Source organism: Mustela lutreola, chromosome 9 (genome assembly GCF_030435805.1).
Source record: "Mustela lutreola isolate mMusLut2 chromosome 9, mMusLut2.pri, whole genome shotgun sequence".
NCBI classification, from domain to species: Eukaryota; Metazoa; Chordata; class Mammalia; order Carnivora; family Mustelidae; genus Mustela; species Mustela lutreola.
Genome location: NC_081298.1, coordinates 92,574,822 through 92,599,956, shown reverse-complemented (window position 1 = coordinate 92,599,956; position 25,135 = coordinate 92,574,822). Strand labels below are relative to the sequence as shown.

The following is a 25,135-nucleotide window of genomic DNA, read 5'->3' as shown; positions in this document are numbered from 1 at the left end:
AAAACTGGGCTTTGGTTTTCCCATCTGTAAAAGAAGAGATTAAATGATGTCTTCTAATTCTGTCTAGGGAGCAATGATATTTGATGATCTTGGTTCTTTATCTCTGGAGGAGGGGAGGGTTATGTAAATATAACTTATGGTAAATTCTCCACTCCCTTCCCCAGACCTGCACTATCTTGTGGATATATAAGTGAATTCCACACCACCCATTTTACAGATGAAGCCCCTAAGATATGGAACAATGGACTAAATAGTCACTGCCCCACCCCTGGAGCCTCATGTATGACTCTTCTCGCATTTGAATGACTGCAGGTTAGTTAAGGAGTTTAATGAGGTTGTGAAGGTGAGTCAGGCCTAGACTTTGGAAATTTAACCACAGGATTTATATTCCATTCAGAGGAAGGATTTTTGCTTCTTTTTACTTCACATTGGCATGTTTCAAGAAATAATTTTGAAGTGATTTCATGTTAATCATCACACAACTTTGCCAGCAAAGTATTATTATGCTTATTTTTATGGACGAGCCATCTATGGATCAGAAGGGTGAAGTGACTTGCCCAAGGTTGCACAGCTTGTCAGAACCTGAGCTGGATCTCTCTCTTTTTTTTTTTTTTTTTTTTTTTTAAGATTTTATTTACTTGAGAGAGAGACAGTGAGAGAGAGCATTAATGAGGAGAAGGTCAGAGAGAGAAGCAGACTCCCCATGGAGCTGGGAGCCCGATGCGGGACCCGATCCCGGGACTCCAGGATCATGACCTGAGCCGAAGGCAGTCGTCCAACCAACTGAGCCACCCAGGCGTCCCAGATCTCTCTCTTTTTAAAATTTTTTTTATTTACTTATTTTTTTATAAACACGTATTTTTATCCCCAGGGGTACAGGTCTGTGAATCGCCATGAGCTGGATCTCTTGAATGTTGGTTGTGTCTTGTTCCTCTTTTTGGCTTCTGATGCTTTGACACATGGAATAATTTTATCTTTAACTCAAAAAGCTTTCAATCTATTTTTTATTCTTTTGGCCTAGAGCAGCCAGTCCACTTACATTAGGTTCCTGATTTTTTTGGTTTAAGAAAACCTCTATTCTCTTTTTCTCTAATGTTTACATTTATGGGTTTGGGGAGTGGTGGGAATTATTCCTCTGGAGACTCTGGAGGCAGGGACCACACTTTTTCCCCTTAATCTGCCTGGTCCAGCAAGTATAGATAGCTTTTTAAATTTGCCCTACCAACATGCAACATTTTTTTTTCTGTCTTTTTAAAAAAATGTATTTTTTTTTTGAATTCATTGTTTATGAACCACACCCAGTGCTCCATGCAATATGTGCCCTCCACAATACCCACCAGCAGGCTGGCCCAACTTCCCACTCACCACCCCTTCAAAACCGTAAGATTGTTTTTCAAAGTCCATAGTCTCTCATGGTTCATCTCCTCTTCCAATTTCTCTTAACTCCCTTCTCCTCTCCATCTCCCCATGTCCTCCTTGTTATTTCTTAGGCTCCACAAATAAGTGAAACCATATGATAATTGACTCTGTGCTTGACTTATTTCACTCAGCATAATTTCCTCCAGTCCCGTCCATGTTAATACAAAAGTTGGGTATTCATCCTATCAAATGGAGACATAATACTCCGTAGTGTATAGGACCACATTTTCCTTATCCATTCGTCCCTTGAAGGGCATCTTGGTTCTTTCCACAGTTTGGCGATCGTGGCCATTGCTGCTATGAACATTGGGGTACAGATGGCCCTTCTTTTCACTACATCTGTATTTTTGGGGTAAATACCCAGTAGTGCAGTTGCAGGGTCATAGGGAAGCTAACATGCAGCATTTTTTTAAAAAAACATAATTTCTTTTTTTCTTATTCCTTCAGAATTTGCTTCTCATTTTTCTTTTATTTCAAATTATAGTAAATTGGGGCTCGTGGGTGGCTCAGTTGTTAAGCTTCTGCCTTAGGCTCAGGTCATGATTCTAGGGTCCTAGGATTGAGCCCCGCATTGGGCTCCCTTCTCAGTGGGAAGCCTGCTTCTCTCTCTCCCACTACCCCTGCTTGTGTTCCCTCTCTCGCTGTGTCTTTCTCTGTCAAATAAATAAAATCTTAAAAAATAAAATGAAATTATAGTAAATTGAGAGGGCCTTGACCCTATCACTTTCTGGGATACTACAGAATATAGCTTAAGGAGTATTTGTATATATATGTATTTTTAATGACATTTACCCCTTTATTAATTTATTTAAAAGGTGTTACTTATTTTAGAGAGAGAAAGCAGGAGAACATAGAGAGAGACTGAGGGAGAAATGGACTCCCCACGGAGCCCCTAGTGTAAGGCTTAACCTCTGGACCCTGAGATCATGACCTGAGCTGAAGGCAGATCTTCCTTCCCTTTCCTTTTTCTTTTCTTTCTTTCTTTTTCTCTCTTTCTTTCAGATTTTATTTATTTGTTTGACAGAGGGAGAGAGAGGGCATGAGCAGGCAGAGTAGGAGATGGAGAACCAGGCTCTCTGCTGAGCAGGGAGTTTGATGGCAGGGTTCAATCCCAGGATCCTGGGATCATGACCTAAGCCGAAGGCAGACACTTAACGGACTGAGCCATCCAGGTGCCCCACTATCTTTTCTTTCTTTCTTTCTTTCTTTTTTTAAGATTTATTTATTTATTTTAGAGGAAGAGATAGAGGACACCCATGCACAAAGTGGGGGCGGAGTGGGCAGAGGGAGAGGGAGAGAGAGTCTTAAGCAGACTCTGTGCTGAGTGCAGAGCCCAACTTGGGGCTCAATCTCATGACCGGAGCTGAAATCAAGAGTCAGATATTTAAATTTTTTTTTTTTTAAGATTTTATTTATTTATTTGACAGACAGAGATCACAAGTAGGCAGAGAGGCAGGCAGAGAGAGAGAGGAAGGGAAGCAGGCTCCCTGCTGAGCAGAGAGCCCGATATGGGGCTCGATCCCAGGACCCTGAGACCATGACCTGAGCTGAAGGCAGAGGCTTAACCCACTGAGCCACCCAGGCGCCCAAGAGTCAGATACTTAGATGCCACCCAGGTGCCCCTAGCCTAAGAAATATTTTTTTTACCCATTTCATGGATTGTAACAAGAGTAATAATATTAATCTCATATACTGATGATTTTGTGCTGCTGTTATGGGGTTATTACTGGATTTTCTCAGAAACATAAAAAATATATTGATGTGCTTTATACAAGTGCCCAGGAGGTACAGCAACATTCTTGTCATAAGTTCTCCTAGTTGGGGAAAGTAATGTCCATGGATTCCTCAGGGTTACTCTGACTGAAATAAGGCATGGAGAAGGGAGTGCAGAGAAAAGTTAAAAGGAAAATGAGAACAGAGTACAAATGCAAAGTATAGAAAGTAAGGAAGGGAAAAAGGTAAGAAAAGAAAAGAGAAAAGACTAGGGCAGAGGGAAGAGAAATACACAGGATCGTTGGAAGAGATGTGAAGAAAACAATTCAGAAGTCCATTGGGCCCTCGTGTGGTGTGGAAAGCATAGGCTGTTGTCTTAGACCAAGAAAGAGCAGCTGATACGACAACTCCTGAGCACCTTGTCTCTTTTTTATCCTCTCTTCCCAATGAGAGGTTGGGAAAATTGCTTTGTTTTTGCTCTCAGCTGGGGATGTAATTAAGATGCTGGTAATTTTAATATTAGCCTCAGATCAGTTGGTATATCAAGGAAAATGTGCTATAAAGATCACTTCAAGTATTCTAGGTCAAAATTTATCTTATTCATTCAGTCAGCAAATAGTTTTTTCTTTTCTTAATTTTCTTTTCTTTTCTTTTTCACGTTAGCTCAACTCCCAGCATGGGGCTTGAACTCAGGACCCTGAGATCAAGAGTCTCATACTCTACCGACCTAGCCAGCCAGGCACCCCAGTCAGCAAATACTTACTGATTGCTTGATACATCCCAAACACTGAGGATACAGAAATGAATGAGATCCTGTCCTTGCCTTCAAGATGTTTGTGACCAGGAGAGTGACACTGACAAATAAACAGATTCACAGTATAGTACATTACTATTATAGAATATGAGTAAGCAGAGGATGCCATGCGCTTAGAAGAGGGTCCTTGATTCAGCCTTGGAGGGGATCCAGAAAGGCTACTTAGAGAAGTTGGCATTCAGGCTGAGTCCCAGGTTAGCAAATTGTAGGGTGGAGGGCAGGAAAGGAGAACTCTTGAGAAGGGAAACAGAGGCCTAAAGGCTGAGTGTGCACAGTCCGTTCAGATGTTGAAGACATTTCAGGAAGGATGCTTGCATGATCCAGTTTTTGGTGATGATTGTTCTGCTACTTCAGAGGTGTATGTTACTGAGACTTGATTGTGCTTACACACAGAAAGTTTAAGTCTTATTTTGTAGCAATAATTCTCATTTAAGATGTAGACATCAGAAATTGTATTTCTGCTCTAGAGATTCGAAGGAGAAAATGTAAGTAAAGCAGTTTTTGAATTAGCAAATGATTGTTCACCCTCTGTGAGTAAAGGTAAGAAGATACAGGGCTTAGTATATCCCTTTCTTTTTTTTTTTTTAATTTATTTATTTGACAGAGAGAGATCACAAGTAGGCAGAGAGACAGGCAGAGAGAGAGAGAGAGGAGGAAGCAGGCTCCCTGCTGAGCAGAGAGTCTGGTTCGGGACTCGATCCCAGGACCCCGAGATCATGACCTGATCAGCGGCTTAACGCACTGAGCGGCTTAACCCACTGAGCCACCCAGGTACCCCAGTATATCCCTTTCTTATCCAAGTTTTGGACATGGGTTGTGTTCTGCTTTGTTTTCAAAGGGGTGTGTGTGTGTGTGTGTGTGTGTGTGTGTGTGGAAATTTATGGTTTTTGTTCAGGTGGTTAGGATGTTTGAGTTAGGAAGGAGGGAAAGGAGTTCAACAATAACTGCTCCTTTATGGCAGAACAAAAGAAATACATTTAAATAGCACATTTCTCTGATCCCACCTACTGAGCACAAGCAAGACTTAGTTGGGAACTTTGTTTCAGAGACACAATTAATTCAACCAGACAAAGCATTTGTTCAGCATTATTTGCTGTGTAAAATCTGTTGTGTCTGGATTAAGCACATTGATTTTTGGTTTTTTGTTTTTTTGAGACATAGTTATAGCTGCATTAAATAAAAACCTTTTGTGTATTCATTGGACAATACTGGGATTTTATCTGGATTAAAAGTAAAAAAGTACTGTGTGGAGTAGGAAGAACATGCTTAGAAAGTAGCACACAGATTCTGTGGTCATTTCTCAGTCATCTTGACCTCTCTGTGGCACCTGACACTCCCTCCTTGCACTTTAGTTTCATTTGGCTTCTACAATGCCACTCCCTTGGTTTTCCCCTGCCTCACTGGCCCCTCCTTCTCAACCGCATCCCCCTTTTTTGGCTTCTCATCCCCAGCCCCCTTTTGAATCCTCCTTATCTTCTTAGCCTCTAATGGTGGAGTGAGTACTCGGATCAGTCCGTGCATCCCTTCTCTGTTTACTCTCATTCCCTAGGTGTTCTCTTTCAAGACTTTAAATGCCATTTGTACTCTGACAATTCTCAAGTGTATATATCATCAGCTTGGATGTCTTCCCCTGAACTCAAGACTCTCTTATCTGACTGCCTACAGGATATCATCTCTACTTGGTTATTTAATAGCTTCTTGAGCTTAACATATTCAGCAAATTAATTTTGAAACTTCTCTCAAATGTGTACCTCTGGGAGCTACCCATTGGCTCAGCTATTTGGGCATCTGGCTCTTGCTTTCAGCTCAGGTCATGATCCCCTGGGTCATAAGATGGAGCCGTGTGTCAGGCTTCATGCTCAGTGGGGAGTTTGTTTGAGGATTCTCTCTCTCTGTCCCTTCCTCTACTGGAGCTCGCGCGCGCTCTCTCTCTCTCAAATAAATAAATAAATCTTCAAATGTGTACCTCTGCCAGTTCCTCCCCATTTTAGTTTCAGGTGTATTGAATATATGGAGGACTCACCCTTGAGTCCGTTCTTTTTAAAGTTTTAATTTATTTATTTGACAGAGAGAGTGAGAGAGCACAACCCAGGGGGAGCAGTAGAGGGAGAGGGAGAAGTAGACTCCCTGCTCCCTGATGCAGGGCTCAATCCCAGGACCCTGGGATCATGATCTCAGTGAAGGCAGACGCTTAATTGACTGAGCCACTGAGGTGCCCTGGCTCTGTTCTTTTTCTTACTTTCCTCCTATAGTCCACTAGAAGGTCCTGTAAGTTCTACCTTAAAAAACATCCAGAGTTTGAACACTTCTTACTGCCTCACCTGCTACTTTTGGAATAGGCTTCCCTTGGCCTACCAGAGTAATCCTGTTAAGTGTCTATCAAATCGTGCCACTCCTCTGCTGAGAAGCGTTGTCTGGGTCCCGCCCATGTTAAAAATTAAAGTCCTTACAGTGATCTAGGATGCCACATAGGATCTTGAGCAGCACTCTTGAGGCTGCTCCTGACATCATCTACCACATTCCCCTTGTGCTCTGGACACTTCTGGTCTCCTTGAAGTTGCTCCAACATGCCAAGCCTTGGACTTCTGTAGTTGTATTCTTTCCTGGAATACTTCTTCCAGTTACCAGTATGGCCTCCTCCCTTACCTCCTTCAGGTTTCTGCTCTGTTGTCTAGTTTGTAAAGCATTCCTTGACTTCGCTATTTAAAGTAAAACCGTCTCCTGCTCTCTGCCTTCACCGTTCCCTTTCCCTACTTAATTTTTTTTTCCATAGACGTTATTACTGTTTGATGTACTATTCATTCATTATTCATATATTTATTGAGGGATGCCTACTATGTGCCACACACTGTTCTAGAGACTCTCTCTACATAGTTTGTTTATTATTGGTCACCTGCCACTGAAATGTAAATTTCATGATAGCTAGGATGTTGTTTTGCTTGTTGCTATATCACCATCTCCTAGAATAGTGCCTAGCACTTGGGAGTTGAATGAATATATTTTTAAATTAATGTATAGGGGTTATGTGCCAGATAATGAGGGGAAGATCTATATGAATACCATATTGTTTCTGCCCTCAAGTGACGCAGTCTAGAAAATGTTTTGATCTGAATAGTGCTGTGCTCTCTAACAGGATAAAGTGATACACCATTTTGGAATTGGGGAGGTAAGGACGGGTTTGCAAGGATATGGCTCTCCTTAGAGATGAAGTCCTACTTTGTCAGGCTTAATGATAATTTGTACTATTTCTGGGAGGGCAGGATTTCTGATAGCTCACGGGATTAGTGGCTTTTTGAGTTACAGTTTTTCTTTGGTCTTGTCTTACTAGAGCAGGAGTTTCTTTAAAATCCTGTTACCAGGGGCACCTGGGTGGCTCAGTGGGTTAAGCCGCTGCCTTCGGCTCAGGTCATGATCTCTCGTCCCGGGATCGAGTCCCGCATCGGGCTCTCTGCTCGGCAGGGAGCCTGCTTCCTCCTCTCTCTCTCTCTGCCTGCCTCTCTGCCTACTTGTGATCTCTCTCTGTCAAATAAATAAATAAAATCTTAAAAAAAAAAAAAAAAAAAAGAATAGTTTCTTTAAAAAAAAAAAAAAAAAAATCCTGTTACCAGTCTTGGTTCATTCAGATACCTTCTAGGAACCCACTGTCATAGCCACGTCTTCTCAGCATGAGTGAAGGAGTTTTCTATCTTTATCTTCCTTCATATCTGAAAATTCTTTTCCAGAAACCCTGGTCACCCACATACTAGCTGTTTGGTCTTGAACCTCTCAGAAACTCAGTTTCTGTACTTGTCAAATGGAGATAATGATGAATGACACCTATCTTCTTGTAAGGATTAAATGACTAAAGACTGATTTTGAGAATGGGAAAGGGAAGAGATAGAGGACAATTTCTTTTCTTTTCTTGCGGGGAAGGGCAGAGTGAGAAGGAGAGAGAGAGAGAGAATCAAGCAGACTCCATACCTAGCACAGAGCCCAACCCAACATGGGCTTGATCTCAGGACCCTGAGATCATGACTGAGCCAAAATCAAGAGTTGGATACTTGGGGTGGGGCGCCTGGGTGGCTCAGTGGGTTAAAGCCTCTGCTTTCCGCTCAGGTCATGGTCCCAGGTTCGTGGGATCAAGCCCCGCATCGGGCTCTCTGCTCAGCAGGGAGCCTGCTTCCTCCTCTTTCTCTGCCTGCCTCTCTGCCTACTTGTGATCTCTGTCTGTCAAATAAATAAATAAAATCTTAAAAAAAAAAAGATTTTATTTATTTATTTGACAGATAGAGATCACAAGTAGGCAGAGAGGCAGGAGGGGCGGGGCGGGGTGGGGGGAGCAGGCTCCCTGCTGAGCAGAGAGCCTGATGCGTGGCTCGATCCCAGGACCCTGGGATTGAGCAGAGAGCCTGATGCGTGGCTCAATCCCAGGATCCTGGGATCGTGACCTGAGCCAAAGGCAGAGGCTTTAACCCACTGAGCCACCCAGGCACCTGACAATTTCTTTTTTTTAGTGAATAGTGTATATTTCTATTTTGAAAAAATTTTAAAAAGCTGCTTTAGAGTAGGAGGTTTTTAGAAAATACATCCTTGTCTTTCCACACAGATACTTACTTCTGTAGTACGAGGGCAGTAAAATACTAGAACCCCACCCCAGGCTGCCCAGTGAGCTGGTGTACCATTTTCCTTCTTTCTTTTTTTAAAGATTTTATTTATTTATTTGACAGACAGAGAGAGAGAGAGATCACAAGTAGGCAGAGCAGCAGGCAGAGAGAGAGGGGGAAGCAGGCTCCCCACTGATCATAGAGCCCAATGCGGGGCTCGATTCCAGGATCCTGAATCATGCCCTGAGCTGAAGGTAGAGGCTTAACCCACTGAGCCACCCAGATACCCCAACAACCATTTTCTTTTTTTAAAGATTTTATTTATTTATTTGACAGACAGAGATCACAAGCAGGCAGAGAGGCAGGCAGAGAGAGAGGAGGAAGCAGGCTCCCCGCTGAGCAGAGAGCCCGATGTGGGGCTCGATCCCAGGACCCCGAGACCATGACCCGAACCAAAGGCAGAGGCTTTAACCCACTGAGCCACCCAGGCGCCCCCCAACAACCATTTTCTTTAAGTGAAATTGGAACTCAGGAAGTAGTATTTGAAGAGGCTCAAAGGGATTGATGATAATAATAATAGCAATAATAGTAATGGCTAACTGATGAACCAGATACTTTATGTAAATAGTCTTATTTTAATAGCATAGCAACCATGTGAAGGTTGGTTATATGAGAAATAGTGCAGTGTAGGAGTAAGGAGCATAGACTCTGGGGTCATACTTCTTGCCCCAACTTCTCAGCTTCGTCAGTAACTAGCTATGGCCTTGAATTAGAAAACTGCCTTTTTCCTTATCTATAAAATGAGGATAATAATAGTACCTGCCTCATAAGGTTGTGATGATTAAATGATGTAAGCTATGTAAAGCTTGGCACAGTGCTTGGCAGATAGAAAGTGCTTACTATGGGCTGGAGGGGAGGTTGGTGGGGGGATGGGGTAACTTGGTGGTGGGCATTAAGGGGTCACTTGTTGGAATGAGCACTGGGTGTTAAATGCAACTGATGAATCATTGGACTCTACCTCTGAAACTAGTAATATACTATATGTTAATTAATTGAATTTAAATTAAAAAAAGCCCTCCCCCCAAAAAGGGAGTGCTCACTGTGGGGTGCCTGGGTGGCTCATTCAGTTAAGTGGCTGCTTTCAGCTCAGGTCATGATCCCAGGGTCCTGGGATGGAGCCCCACATCAGGCTACTTGCTGTCAGGGAGCCTGCTTCTCTCTTGTCTGACATTTCTCCTGCTTGTGCTTGCGCATGCGCATGCGCGCTCACACTTGCGCCTTCTCTGTCTCAATCTCTCTTTCTTGCTGTGTTTCAAATTAATAAAGAAATACAATCTTTTTTTTTTAAGAAAGTGCTAAGTGTCACTTAAAATAATTAAAGCAGATGGAGAAGTAGAGACTTAGAAAGAGGTAAGGTATGCCTAAGTGACATAGCAAATAAATAACAGAATAGTAATTTGCTCCTGGGCAGCCAAATTCCAAGGCTCTTGTTTTTTTCTTTTCTTTTCTTTCTTTTTTTTTTTTTTCCAAATAGGTTCTGCACCCAACATGGGACTTGAACTCACTATCCTAAGATCAAGGGTTTCATGCTGTACCAACTGAGCCAACTCTTGTTTCTTACCATTATACTGTACCACCATCATGGATTGAAGGGAAGAGATTGGACATGAACTGCACTTTGTCCAACTTGAGATGAGCATAGATCTGGAGGTTACACCTGGGCTCAGACCTACGTAAGGTTTATTTGTGATCTTAAGTATCTTATCACCATAGCATGTACTGGTTATTCTTTGAAGTGATTTTTCCCTAGATCCACTATAGAAGGATTTATAGTCTTCTGCTGAAGGGTTGAGTGTTCCCTGGCTGGGACCAGGAAATGAAGCTGAATAAACACCTGTATCTTACTGCTTTTGGACCTATGTAGGAGCTTGTCCTGTCCTTCTTGTACTTTGATTGTGTTTCCTAATACAACTGGTAATGATGAGAAGCAGAGCAGTGTATACATTGAATACTTTATGTGCCATACGTTTGACATCTATTCTCTTCTTTTTTTAAAAGATATTATTTATTAATTTATTTGACAGAGAGAGAAAGAGAGCGAGAGAGAGAGAACAAAGATGGGGAGCAGCAGAGGGAGAGGGAGAAGCAGGCTCTCTCCTGAGCAGGAAGCCCAATGTGGGGCTCAGTCCCAGGACCCTGGGATCATGACCTGAGCCAAAGGCAGACGCTTAACAACCGAGCCACCCAGGTGCCCACTCGCCCTTTTCTTAAGAATTTATTTATTTATTTATTAGAAGGAGCGAGAGCACAAGCAGGGGAGCATCATCTATTCCATTCCTTAATGTAACCCTATAAGGTAGTCACTCTTACTCTATTTTATAGAAACAAAAAGATTTGGAAACATGGTTAAACTCACATAGTCAGTGCTGGGATTTGAATATGCAATTTGGCTCTCGGGTCCACATTCTTAACTGCTATACTCTACCATTTCTATTCTTTTTTTACCTGTCTAGAGCACATAGTATGAGGCAGATAGCTTAGTAGAGCCTGTCCTATTTTTCCCATTTGAGAAATGGGAGGCTTTTGACTACTGGTCTAGAAATAAGGAGACCTGTGATCTCATCAACCTTCTCACCAATTTGCCACATCCAGGACTTCAGTTTTCTCAGCCTTATTGTTCTCATTCATTAAACAAAAGGGTCACTCTAGATGGTCTGTGAGATCCCTTTTAACTCTGATGTTCTCACTGACCATTTGAAGTGAGGAGACTAATACTTACTCAACAACTTGATTTTGGAGTGGTGGTATTTGTGAGCTTTTAGGGACCCTGCTTTGTGCAAGGGAGGATGCGAGATTTCAGGACGGTGAATATTGCCTTCCTGAAGAGGGTAGGTCTGGGCTCTTTTTGAGGCTAGTTGCCTAGGGAACCTAGCCTCCAGCCAGCAACAGTCAGGAATGCTTTGGTTGAGAGTTGGGTACAGATAACTAAAACAAGCAGCACATTTAGGTTTCACTTTCCACACTCCCCTGCATGGGTCTCTCCTCCCCCCCCCCCCCCCAGCTACCTTTCCCTTACAAGCTTCCAGTTGTATACACTTTCTGTATATTAGTACTTTGTTAAGAAGTTTGCTATTTAATCTTCATAGTAACCTTATGAGATAAGTACTATTCTACATTTACAGATAATGAAAGTGAGGCAAATAGAGTTAAATAGTTTGTCTGTAGTTACTCAAGTGGAAAGTGGTATCCAACCCACTGTGTTGTACCGCCTGGTTGGAACTTAAAAAAAAAAAGCAGAGGGAGGAACTCTATTAATGATGTTTGTTTTTGTTTTTGTTTTTGTTTTATTTAGAATGATAGACTTGGAGTTGGAAAGGCCCTTGAGGTAATAATAGTCAATCTCCTTGTCTCCTTTCTGTCATCTAGTTGCAGGAATGCTTTCCATTATCTCCCTGACAGATGATCACCCAAGTTCTTTTTGAATGCTTTCATTGTTGGAGAGCTCATTATTTCTTGAGGAATCCCATTATATGTTGAATAGCTCTCTGGTAAGATACTAGTTTTTGTTTTGAATTTATATCTAATTGAGATGATTTCTCATCAGTTTTAGATCTGTTCTTTGGAATCATACAGGATAAATACAATTCGTCTTTCAAATTCCAGTCTTATGAGTGTTTGAACTCACTCTTCCTATTTATAAGGCATTGTGCAGTTTTCTTATAGCATCTAAACTGCTTTCAATTTGGATTGGTCTGCACAAAAGCAATCTCTGTTTTTTACTGCTTTAAAGTACAGCCTTACAGGGTGCCTGGGTGGCTCAGTGGGTTAAGCTGCTGCCTTTGGCTCAGGTCATGATCTCAGGGTCCTGGGATCGAGTCCCGCATCGGGCTCTCTGCTCAGCAGGGAGCCTGCTTCCTTTTCTCTCTGCCTGCCTCTCTGCCTACTTGTGATCGCTCTCTGTCAAATAAATAAATAAAATCTTTAAAGTACAGCCTTTCAACAACAAATACATATTTCACTTCTTACGGTTAGGCACAAAATATGGGCCCTTCCCACATCTTTGGAGAATGAATGTATAGTTAGCTGAGTCTCTACAAAAGTATATGAATCTGGAGGGTTTACAGTCTTCTACTTTTGTAATCTCTAGGACATTAGACTCAGAGCCACACGCTGTCAGAGCTCACAAAATGGCTGGAAGTTTATCCGGGCATTTGACAAAACTGCATTTACTTCATTGGGCCACTAGGTGATGAACAACTCACAAAGCCAGACTTCCAGGGATGGTTGTGTATAGGACAGTTTCTGTTTATACGTGAAAGGCCACCAGAAGTCATCTGGTTCAGCTTCATTAAAAGGTCTTTTTTGCCTGTACCCCTGGGGATAAAAATATATGTTTATAATAAAAAATTTTTAAAAAAAGGTCTTTTTTGGGGGAGGGAAGACATGTCTTGTATAAACTTTGTCTTTTCCAGCTTTGCTCAGGTTTTAAATATTAATTTGAATAGGATGTGTCTTTCTCTGAGTGATTTTCTTAGAAAAGGGGCATGGATGGTACTTTGAAGGTCCTTATATATCCAATTGTGTGTGTACAATGTGTGTATGTATATTTTTGTAAGAGTTTATTTATTTATTTGGGAAGATTTTACTTATCCATTTTATAGAGAGAAAGGGGAAGAAATAGTGCGTGCATTCAAGTGGGGGAAGGGAGAGGGGAGGGACAAGCTGAGCACAGAGCCTGAAGTGGGGCTCAATCCCATGGTCCCAAAATCCTGACCCCAGCTAAAATCAAGAGTTGTACACTTAACTGACTGAGTCACCCAGGCGCCCCATGAGTTTATTCACAGGTAATGTCTCCATGCAGTGTGGGGCTCAAACTTACAGCCCTGACATCAAGAGTCACATATTCTACCAACTGAGCCAGCCAGGCACTCCTGAATTTTACCATAATGTAGAAATGATGTCTTGGCTGCGTTTAGGATTCTTAAATAGTAGTTCTATTCACTACAAAGTCTGTATGCAGCTTTCTGCTGTATTCAGTTTCTAGTGATACAGATGGGAAGTCCAGTGCCAGTAGAATTCTAAGTAATTACCTGTTCTTTCTCTTTGGAAGTTTGTAAATTTTTTCTGGCTTAGCATTTACTCTTGATATGCTTTAGGTGTGTGTCCTTTTTAAAAATTTTTTTATAAATAGATAAATAGATTTTATCTATTTATTTGACAGAGTGCTCACTTCGGCAACACATATGCTAAAATTGGAACGATATTTATTTGACAGAGAGACAGCAAGAGAGGGAACATAAGCAGGGGAGAGGGAGAAGGAGGCTCCCTCCTGAGCAAGGAGCCCGATGCAGGGCTTGATCCCATGACCCTGGGATTATGACCTGAGCTGAAGGTAGACGCTTAATGGCTGAGCTACCCAGGCACCCCAGGTTTGTGTCTTTTTAAAATAACTCTGCTTGGCACTTATTGAACTGTTTAGACTTAAAAATTTGTCTTGTCTTAGTTCAAGGAAGTTTTTATTGCTTTCCTTCCACCGGTTTCCAACCTGCTTCCTTTATAGATGAGGAAACCATGTCCAGAAAGGTTAAGCTACTTGCTCAAGGTCACTCAACTAGTTAATAGTGAACCTAAGCAAATAATTTGATTTCTTCTTTTTATTTAAGATTTCGTTTATTTGATAGTGAGAGACACAGCGAGAAAGGGAATACAAGCAGGGGGAGTGGGAGAGGGAGAAGCAGGCCTCCCGTCGAGCAGGGAACCTGATTTGGGTCCCAGGACCCAAGGATCATCACCTGAGCTGAAGGCAGACGGTTAATGACTGAGCCACTCAGGCGCCCCAATAACTTGATTTCTTTGATGAACTAGACTTATTGTATTGAGTATTGCTCTGTTGAGAGGCCCATCATGAAAAACGTGGACATTTTTTAGTGAGACAGGAATTTTGCTGAGGGTTCATGGGGAGCTGAAGGAGGAGGAGATGATAAAGTTCATTATGATTAAAATGTGGCCCATTTGGGGTGCCGGGTAGCTCTGTCATTTGGGTATCTGACTCTTGGTTTTTGCTCTGGTTGAGATCTAAAGGTCATGGGATGGAGCCCAGTGTTAAAGAGTTTGCTTGGGATTCTCTCCATGTCTTTTTCCCTTCCCCTCTGCCCCTCCCTCCCCCTAGGATGAAGAGATAAATAAAATCTTTAAAAAAAATGTGGCCCATTTGAAGGGCTATAAAAAATTCACAAGGTATCCCAGTCACTGGAGTTACCCCAGAGCTCTAAAACTTAATAAAGCCAGGAAGTTAATTGAACACGTGGAGAATTAGATATCTAATTGTCAGGAGCTGGACAAGCATGGTCATGCCCTGTTGTAAATATTGGAAAACATATAAATATCTGAAGGCTTGGAGACAGACATCATAAACTGTCTTATCAGTGGTCTGGTTTCTGTTTTGAGTTCCAGCCTGGGACCCTTTTCTGCTGGGAACCACCTGTTCTGGCTGTGTTGATCTTTGGACTTCCCCAGCTCTCAGTCCCTTTCAGTTTTGAAATGAAACCTACCCCAGAGGGTGAGGTCAGGTACGGAGAGGACTTTGACAGCTCACACCAGGTTGTTTTTTTCTAGAGTCTGGTATGTACTGTGAAGTCTAAGTCTCAGCGGGCTGTGATATAGACTAACTGATGGTGAATCAGCTGTTGGGTAAGGCTCAGGTAGTGCTATTTCTTTGGGTAACCAGGAAAACATGTAGACCAAATATGGTGTCTTTTATCCTTAGACAGTTGAACGTTAAAGAGTACAGTCATCAGAGATCTGGCTCTCTTTGGTTTACTGAAGAAGGAAAGGCATTGTTTCAGTGGCTTTTCTCCTCACTTTTAGAGCCTCCTTTCTTTTTAGGAAGGAGCCAAGTCCTTGGTTTCTTTATACTGCTCCAGCTTCTAAACGTTTATACTGTGCCTCCTGGAATTGCTGCTTTAATGTGAAGTGACTCCTCTAGGTACCCTTAGACACACATATCCCCCATGTGCTACCCCCACCCCCTTCACAGAATTTGGCTTCCCCTCTTCCATTTGTTATGAAACTCGTTTCCACTTATACTACAGCACTTTGCTTGGAATCTTTATAAGTGGTACTGGCTATTTATTTATTTACTTGACAGACAGAGATCACAAGTAGGCAGAGAGACAGGCAGAGAGAGAGAGGAGGAAGCAGGCTCCCCACTGAGCAGAGAGCCCGATGTGGGGCTCCATCCCAGGACCCTGAGATCATGACCTGAGCTGAAGGCAGAGGCTTAACCCACTGAGCCACCCATGCGCCTGGCTCTTTTTTTTTTTTTTTTTTAACTCAGTCATACCACTTCCCCCCGATTTTATCTGACTGTCCTGCAGCCACATCCCTCAGTTTTGCAGAGCTGCTTATAGACCTTCAAATACCTTTCTCCACTGAGACTTTTACTGGGCAGCAAGGCTGCTGGATCCCTGTCCTTAGATTGGTTGACATCTGTACTCATTCTCTCATGGTGGTTTATTGTTGTTTTTTTAAAGATTTTATTTTTTATTTTTTTAAGATTATATTTATTTATTTGACACACAGGGAGAGACAGTGAGAGAGGGAATACAAGTAGGGGTAGTGAGAGAGAGAAAAGCAGGCTCCCCACTGAGCAGGGAGCCCAATGCAGGGCTCGATCCCAGGACACCAGGATCATGACCTGAGTGGAAGGCAGACGCTCAACGACTGAGCCACCCAGGCGCCCAAAGTTTTTATTTTTTAAAGTAATCTCTACACTCAATATGGGGCTCAAACTCAAAACCCCAAGATCAAGAGTTGCACGCTCTACTGACTGAACCAGCCAGGCGCCCCTCATTCTTCCATGTTTGTTTAAGACTTTGGTGTCTGACTTTTCCTCCTGGGACTCTGGCCCAGGCTAGGGGATTGGTGGTCAGGCTTGGCCTGGGTTTAGTGATTCAGGGTCTAGGGATTCAGTTCAGGCTTGGCCTTGGTCTAGTAGACCATAGAATTAGGGAGCTTTGTATTAATATCTTAGATGTGGGGAGATGGGAAGCCTTAAGATCTGAACACTAAGACAATTGGAGGTGAAAGGGACAGAAAATTTGGCATCTGAAGCAAATTTTGTAGGCTCCCATTTAAAAAATTAAGAGTTTTTTAAAGAACAGTTTTAGGTTCACAGCTAAATTGAGGGAAAGATAAAAAGAATCCTATTATTATTATATTTAGGTAAGCTTTGTGCCCATGGTGGGGCTCAAACTCATGACCCTGAAGTCAAGAATCACATGCTTTAGCAATTGAGCCAGGCAGGTGCCCTGAAAAATTGATCACTTTTTGAAAAATTGATCTTTTTGAAGAATTGATCTTTATTTTATAGGGAATATAGTAATATAATCTAAAAGAATTAAAATCTGTAGATATTTTGAATTCTCCTGCTCCCCCTGTTATTTTTATATTTCTTGGAGGTGGTAACCTGTTAGTGTTTGGAATTTGTACATACCGGACTTTTTTCTGTTTACATGTATATGTGTGAAACCAGAAAAGTATTATTTTTGTGTCTTATTTATACAAATGGGGTCACATTTTATGGATCACTTTGGTATTTCTCTGATTCAGTAAGGTGCCATGACAGTATTTCATGTTGGTACAAGAAGATACTTCTCATTGATTTTGGCTACTATATAATATTTTGTAGTGTAGGCAGATATGCTATATTCAGTTATTTTCCTATTGAGAGACATTAAGGTATTTCCATTTTTTTGTTGTTATGAACGATTCTTACTGTGTTTTAAGTATCAGTGTTCTTTTCTTAGGCCTTTTGTCTTCTTTTCTCATGCTGCTCTTCTAGGTGATCTCAACCTTTCTGACAGCTCCACTTAACCGTCTACATATGGATGATGCCCAGCTCTGTCTGCAGACCAGTGTCCAGCTGCTCACGTGGCTGGCATCACAGGGATATTGTGCACACTCACCACCATGTGGCCTCCTGCTCCTCCTTACTTGCTGCCTCACCTGGTGTCCTGTCACATGGTAAACACCACGCAGTTATTAGGCCCAAAAGACTTCCCTTCCCCTCCCACAGCCAACAACCAGCGTGTCCCTGGGACTTTTCCTCCCTAGTATTTCTTGGATCCAGTTGCTTTCTTTTCTTCTTCATTGCCACTATTTTGTACCTTAGTTTTATGGATTTACAAAACAAGAGTACTTGTGAGTATTAAATAAATTAGTAACACGTAAAATGCTTAGAAAAATAGATCAACTCCCCGTAAGTGCCATGTGAATGTTGTTACCATCATCACATTGTCGTTGTGGGGTTCTTCTCATCTTAGTGTACATAATACCTTTTCGTCTCTACCTCCAGTCTTGATTTTATCCTTCCCCACCTCCATTCCACTCTGCACAATGCAGCCAGAGTGATCTTTATAATATATATGAATGTTCATGGTTTACATTTCTTGCTTAAAAAACTTCCATGATCTTGCTTTTACATGATTTGTCACCCCCACCTAGAATGCTTTTCCCCTTGATCTTTGACTGACAGTTTTTTTTAGGGGTTTGTTGTAGTTCTTGTTGTTTTATTTTGTTTTGAGATACATGTTTTAATCTACTTTTATTTTTTATTTTTATTTTTTCTAAAGATGTTGTTTATTTGACAGAGAGCACAAGCAGGGGGAGCTGCAGTGGGAGAGGGAGAAGCAGACTCCCCACTGAACAGGGAGCCTAATGAGGGGCTTGATCCCAGGACTCTGGGATCATGAGTTGAGCCAAACTGATTGGCTTAACTGATTGAGCCACCCAGGCACCCTGAGATACTAGTTTTTAAATGTCATGTCCTCAGAGAGGCCTTCCCCTGACCACTTAATTATTCCAAAGTAGCCACCCATATCTTTTCTCTTACATCACCTATTTTAATTCTTTCCATAGCACTTAATATGTGATTTTTTCTAGTTTATTCATGTATTTGTTCATATAGTCCCTTTTAATTAATATGTATGTATGTACGTATGTATGTATGTGTTTTTTTTAATTTTTTATTTTTTATAAACATATATTTTTATCCCCAGGGGTACAGGTCTGTGAATCGCCAGGTTTACACACTTCACAGCACTCACCAAAGCACATACCCTCCCCAATGTCCATAACCCCATCCCCCTTCTCCCAACCCCCCTCCCACCAGCAACCCTCAGTTTGTTTTGTGAGATTAAGAGTCACTTATGGCTTGTCTCCCTCCCAATCCCATCTTGTTTCATTGATTCTTCTCCTACCCACTTAAGCCCCCATGTTGCATCACCACTTCCTCATATCAGGGAGATCATATGATAGTTGTCTTTCTCCGCTTGACTTATTTCGCTAAGCATGATACGCTCTAGTTCCATCCATGTTGTCGCAAATGGCAAGATTTCATTTCTTTTGATGGCTGCATAGTATTCCATTGTGTATATATACCACATCTTCTTGATCCATTCATCTGTTGATGGACATCTAGGTTCTTTCCATAGTTTGGCTATTGTGGACATTGCTGCTATAAAGATTTGGGTGCACGTGCCCCTTTGGATCACCACGTTTGTATCTTTAGGGTAAATACCCAGTAGCACAATTGCTGGGTCATAGGGCAGTTCTATTTTCAACATTTTGAGGAACCTCCATGCTGTTTTCCAGAGTGGTTGCACCAGCTTGCATTCCCACCAACAGTGTAGGAGGGTTCCCCTTTCTCCGCATCCTCGCCAGCATCTATCATTTCCTGACTTGTTGATTTTAGCCATTCTGACTGGTGTGAGGTGATTTCTCATTGTGGTTTTGATTTGTATTTCCCTGATGCCGAGTGATATGGAGCACTTTTTCATGTGTCTGTTGGCCATCTGGATGTCTTCTTTGCAGAAATGTCTGTTCATGTCATCTGCCCATTTCTTGATTGGATTATTTGTTCTTTGGGTGTTGAGTTTGCTAAGTTCTTTATAGATTTTGGACACTAGTCCTTTATCTGATATGTCGTTTGCAAATATCTTCTCCCATTCTGTCAGTTGTCTTTTGATTTTGTTAACTGTTTCCTTTGCTGTGCAAAAGCTTTTGATCTTAATGAAATCCCGATAGTTCATTTTTGCCCTTGCTTCCCTTGCCTTTGATGATGTTCCTAGGAAGATGTTGCTGCGGCTGAGGTCAAAGAGGTTGCTGCCTGTGTTCTCCTCAAGGATTTTGATGGATTCCTTTCTCACATTGAGGTCCTTCATCCATTTTGAGTCTATTTTTGTGTGTGGTGTAAGGAAATGGTCCAATTTCATTTTTCTGCATGTGGCTGTCCAATTTTCCCAACACTTTATTGAAGAGGCTGTCTTTTTTCCATTGGACATTCTTTCCTGCTTTGTCGAAGATTAGTTGACCATAGAGTTGAGGGTCTATTTCTGGGCTCTCTTGTATGTGTGTTTTTTTTTTAAAGATTTTATTTATTTATTTGACAAAGATCACAAGTAGATGGAGAGGCAGGCAGAGAGAGAGAGATAGAGGGAAGCAGGCTCCCTGCTGAGCAGAGAGCCCGATGCGGGACTCGAACCCAGGACTCTGAGATCATGACCTGAGCCGAAGGCAGTGGCTTAATCCACTGAGCCACCCAGGCGCCCCTGTATTTGTTTTTTTTTTAAGTAGGCTGCATGCCCAGTCTCAGATCAAGGGTTGCATGCTTTACTGACTGAGCCAGCCAGGCACCCTGGTCTCCTTCAGTTAGAATTAAATTCTCTGAGAACAGGAAGGAATGTTGTCTGTTTTATTCACTCTTACATTTCTTGTATGTGTAACAGTGTCTGGTACATTGTAGGCACTCAGTGAATACTGTGAATTATAAAATGGTTTCATACATATTATGAAGCCCTTTTTGGTCTCTCCAGCATCTTCTGCTTCAGGACACCCTCTGCTTTGGCCTCTCCACTCCCCAGCTCATCTCATCTCTTCAGATGTGTTTTCTTGCTGCAGGACCTTTGCAAATGCTGTTCCCTCTACTTAGAACACTTTTCCTCAAGTGCCCATCCTCTGCCTGGGTATCTCCCTCCTATTTATCCTTCATGTTTCAGCTTAGGTCTAACTTCACTTGACTGCCCTTCTTAGTCTTACAGTTCTACATGCGTTACCTTTAATTATACATACCGTAGTTATTTGTCTGTCTCCCTCACTATATGGTAAGTTTTGTTGAGCAAAGACATACGTCTTATTCACCATGTATTCTTCGTCGTAACTGCTGTGGGCTAGAAGCATCTCTTGAGGTGGGGTGCTGTATAGGAGTACCCAGAGTACCCGTCGAGGGCTAAGAAGGTACGCCTTTGAATGTCAGGGTAAGGTCTGGTCATTTAGCCCTGGCTCATTGTCATTCTCCTTATTCCATCTTTGGTGATCCCAGTGTTTACCTGGATGAACTATCTAACATGCTTGAGATGAATCATCTAAAACACTTGTCTTTCTCTGAGACATATTCATAAAAATCAGTATACCTGGCAGAAGACTTGCCCAGGAATGGGACATGAGTGCTTAAGGATAAAAGTTGCGGATCTGGGTAGGCAGAATATTTACTCTGAGTGGCTGATGGCAGTATAACTGAGAGTGGAGTGCACTTCTATTCAAGGAAGGAAGCAAAAGGCCTTAGGGATAAGGTGAGGCAAAGATGAAACAGGAAACTGAATCATTAATTCAGAAACCTAGAGAATCAGGATAATGGGTGGAGTGTAAGAATGGAAGGGCAAGCAGTTCACGATTAAGGCCATAAATAATCTTGGGGATTACTTAAATCATCTTTTGGCATTCTTACCTCTTTAGTGTGGAACCAGCTTTTGGATTAGAAGGAGGATCAGGTAGTTGACATACAAAGGTTGGAAATAGATTGCTTATTACTTTGTATTTTATGTGTTAATTATCTGAAAGTCAGATCCTCAGAAATCCTACTGTACCTTTTCCTCACACTTCAGTTTCTGCTCATTTTTAAATATACTAGGTTTAACTAGCTAATCTTTGGAAAAGTTTCCTATAGCAATCCGTCCTGGTGCTCCCCTTAGGTAGGCTGAGGATACTCCATTCAGGTAGGGTGAGCACTCCTTCAGACTGTACCTCCTCCCATCAGACCATGCCTAGGAGCTGGCCTCAGCAGCCTCAGGAGTTCAGGACTCTGCCTAGCCTGAATCTGTGGATTTCTGTCTGAATTTTGGGGAGGGGCATGAAAGTGTAAAATATAGGATGGGATTCTGTTAGTGAGGCGTGGTAGAAGTAGTGGAAGACTGGCTGGGTGTGCATAGATGTAGGATCTGAAGGGGTATAGGCGGTGGTTTTCAAAGTCACTGACCTGGAATGGTCGTTGAGTTTATGGCAGTGTTAGGTGCTCTGATGTGCCAAGTGGAGAATCTTGGTGAGTGGTGCCTGCCATTAGCCCTTTGGGGTGTTCTATATGTTTTCTGTGTGGCCTGAAGGTCTGCTGCAGACTGGTAGCTGGCTTCATGGTGGTTGCTTGGTGAGGGGTAGTCATGGGGATAGGAACAGTACTTACTGTATGTTTTCTTTGAAGATTATGTGCACATCCTGGGCAGTCTAAGGCCAGTCACCTTGCCTCTGTGAGGCAAGGCATCTATCTGCACTCTCCTCCTAGGGTTTTGCTGGGAAAAGCAGACTAAGAGAGCCAAAGTTCTTGGCCATAGTTAGTGATTCCCTCGAGAATGCTCCCTGTCTTTGACTCCTCTGTTCTCTAAGCCTTATGCTCTGATGTTCTGCCTTCTATTTGCTGCTTTGGTAACTTCGAATTTTTCTTTCTTTCTTTTTTAAAAGATTTTTATTTATTTGACAGACAGAGATCACAAGTATGCAGAGAGGCAGGCAAAGAGAGAGGGGGAAGCAGGCTCCCTGCCAAGCAGAGAGCCTGATGTGGGGCTCGATCCCAGGACCCTGGGATCATGACCTGAGCCGAAGGCAGAGGCTAAACCCACTGAGCCACCCAGGTGCCCTTGATTTGTTTTTTAAATAGAAACATCAGGACGAGTGGGTGGCTCAGTGGGTTTAAGCCTGTGCCTTGGGCTCAGGTCATGATCTCAGGATCCTGGAATTGAGTCCCGCATCGGGCTCTCTGCTTGGCAGGGAGCCTGCTTCCTTCTCTCTCTCTCTCTGCCTGCCTCTCTGCCTAGTTGTGATCTCTCTCTGTCAAATAAATAAGTAAAATTCTAAAAAAATAAAATAGAAACATCACTTTTAATGACCAGTTAGGGCCACAGCAGACACCTTCCAGAATAGAAGTAAGACAGTCCCAAGACAACGGAGTGTAAAATCGTTTCAGATAGCTAAAAATATGGACCGCTTTACGAATTTGTGTGTCATCCTTGTGCAAGGGCCATGCTAACCCTCTCTGTATTGTTCCAGTTTTAGTATGTGTACTGCTGAAGCAAGCACAGGAATCTGTATTTTGATTGCCTCCCAGATGACTCTGACTACAGTCATCATCTGCAGACCATATTTGGAGAAACTGACAGAAGATTCCACTGACCTCCTATCTCTAAAGGGGAAGAAAGGGGATTTGAACACTTTACTTGGATCTAAAGGTTCTAGGAAACCCAGTCTGTCATCCAGTGGGAATAATGGATAACTGCATGTACTGGCACCTCATCTTCTCATTGCCACAGTAGATGGCAGAGCCAGATGAGGTGGACAAGGGCTTCATGACTAAGCCGTAGCTCTAGGATTTATAGGAAGCTTTGACTTTGGACTCAGAAAACAGGATAGAACATGGACCCTGAAGGCTACTGGTCGCATGGCAGATTTTCTCAAGGGTGCCTCTCTTTTCCTGTGTACGTTGACCCTGTCCTAGTGCAGGTTTTCTTTATTTGGTTCCCAAGCTGTCTTCACTCCCTGTTGTTGCTATTGTATACACACAGCTGCTGCTATCCTTCTATAAGAACCTTGTCTTTCCTTTTCAAGTCCTCTGTTAAATTCCTGTTACCTATAGGATCAAGTCCAAATGTCTTGGGTTATAATAAACGGCCTTACACAATTTGGCCCAAATTATGGCCTATAAGAATCGAGGACAATCTGGTCCCTGCCTTTTTCTTAAGTCTTATCCCAAGCCCTTCTCTCATCTCCTGGGCACCCTTATATATTCATAGTTCCTTGATCTCTTCTTCTGCTCTCTGGTTTCAGAGCCTTTGTAGTGCTATAGCCTCTGCCTAAGGCTATAGCCTTTACCCTACTCTTTACCTCATTAACTACCCTTTACTTTTAAGTGTCAGTTAAACATTATCTCCTCTTATTTTTTTTTTTTAAAGATTATTTATTTATTTGACACAGAGAGAGAGAGAGAGAGGCACAAGAAGTCAGAGCAGCAGGCAAAGGGAGAAGCAGGCTCCCTGCTGAGCAGGGATCCCGATGTGGGGATCAGTTCCAGGACCCTGGGATCATAACCTGAGCTGAAGGCAGATGCTTAACCGACTGAGCCCCCCAGGCGTCCCCACATTATCTCCTTTTAGAAGTTTTTCTGGCCATTCTATACAAAGCAACTCAATGTTACTTTTTATTTTTATACCTCATTTACTTTATTAGACCACTTACTGCTTTTTACTAGTTTGTCTTTCTCTCCTATTAGATTATAAATTCCATGAAGGTAGGGACCTTCTTGCTCATGGTTGTATCTTCAGTGCTTAGAGGTACTTGGGAAGTACTTGTTGACTATAAATTACTTTTCACCTTCTTGTCAGTAGCTGTGTGGGTGCTTTGTGGCACTGCACAACTCTCATCCTTTGCATGGATTGTTGCCTCTGCTGAAGGCACCGTTTCTCTCATTACCTGGTCAGAATTTTTTCTTGTCCTTTTCCACTTCTCTAAGCAAGTCTTTGACTTCCCCAGGCAGTGCTAGTTCAATAGAGACAGCTCTTTGGTTCTCTCAAGTGGATTTCCCTGTGTTGATTTCATCTGCATAAGAGATAGATGGTATTGCCCTGGGTTTGTAGATGATGAACCAGAAGCTCTGAGCAGTGGATTAACTTGGAAATGGCAGAACTGAGATTCCAGCCCCATTGTATGCATAGAGCCCTCACTCATTCTACCTTGCTGTGATCTAAAAGAAACCAAATAGTAGACTGAGAGACACTGAAGTGAAAGAGATGATTTTGTTTTTTAATTGAGTAATGAAACTGTGTGTGTGGGGAGTGGTGGTGGGGGGTTTATTTGTCTTACACTTTTTCAGAGTTAAATCCAGTAAAAGGTTTACTATTAAGAAGCAATTTATAAGGATGATGGAGTAAAGGGTGACCAGAATATTCAGAGGGCAATGTGTGTTCTTTTTCTTTTTCTTTTCTTTAAGATTTTATTTATATACTTGAGAGAGAGAGAGCATGAGAGGAGAGAGGGTCAGGGGGAGTAGCAGACTCCCTGCTGACCAGGGGGCCCGATGCGGGACTGGATCCTGGGACTCCAGGAGCATGACCTGAGCTAAAGGCAGTCACTCAACCAACTAAGCCACCCAGACGCCTCTCCTGTGTTTTCTTGATCATCTTTGGTGACAAACAGTCAACGTATACCCTAGTAGAAATAAGTCAAGGTGAAACACTATTAAATTCAAACCAAAGCAAGTATCAGTGGTCATTAATAGTTGCTTGGAGGA

The 25,135-nt window shown here is 42.3% G+C and overlaps 1 protein-coding gene and 1 non-coding gene across 49 annotated transcripts in view; one reads left to right on the top strand and one right to left on the bottom strand.

Annotated features, from left to right (window-relative positions):
* The window catches only part of ASPRV1 (aspartic peptidase retroviral like 1), a 115,972-nt gene that overhangs the window by 3,398 nt on the left and 87,439 nt on the right, over positions 1-25,135 (top strand). For 23 of the 48 annotated variants that reach the window (XM_059187910.1, XM_059187915.1, XM_059187935.1 and 20 more), the window contains exons 3-5: positions 10,064-10,262; positions 11,956-12,077; positions 17,372-17,553. The exons of 12 other annotated variants lie outside the window; for them this stretch is intronic. The gene's annotated coding sequence lies outside the window, so the exon portion shown is untranslated. Of the gene's footprint in view, positions 1-10,063; positions 10,263-10,613; positions 10,778-11,955; positions 12,078-17,371; positions 17,554-25,135 lie in introns of all 48 variants that reach the window. 13 more of the 48 variants (XM_059187908.1, XM_059187907.1, XM_059187926.1 and 10 more) reach the window with 4 other exon arrangements.
* Positions 22,826-22,932, bottom strand: LOC131808659 (U6 spliceosomal RNA). The gene has a single exon (XR_009344869.1). It is a non-coding gene; the product is annotated as a U6 spliceosomal RNA (small nuclear RNA).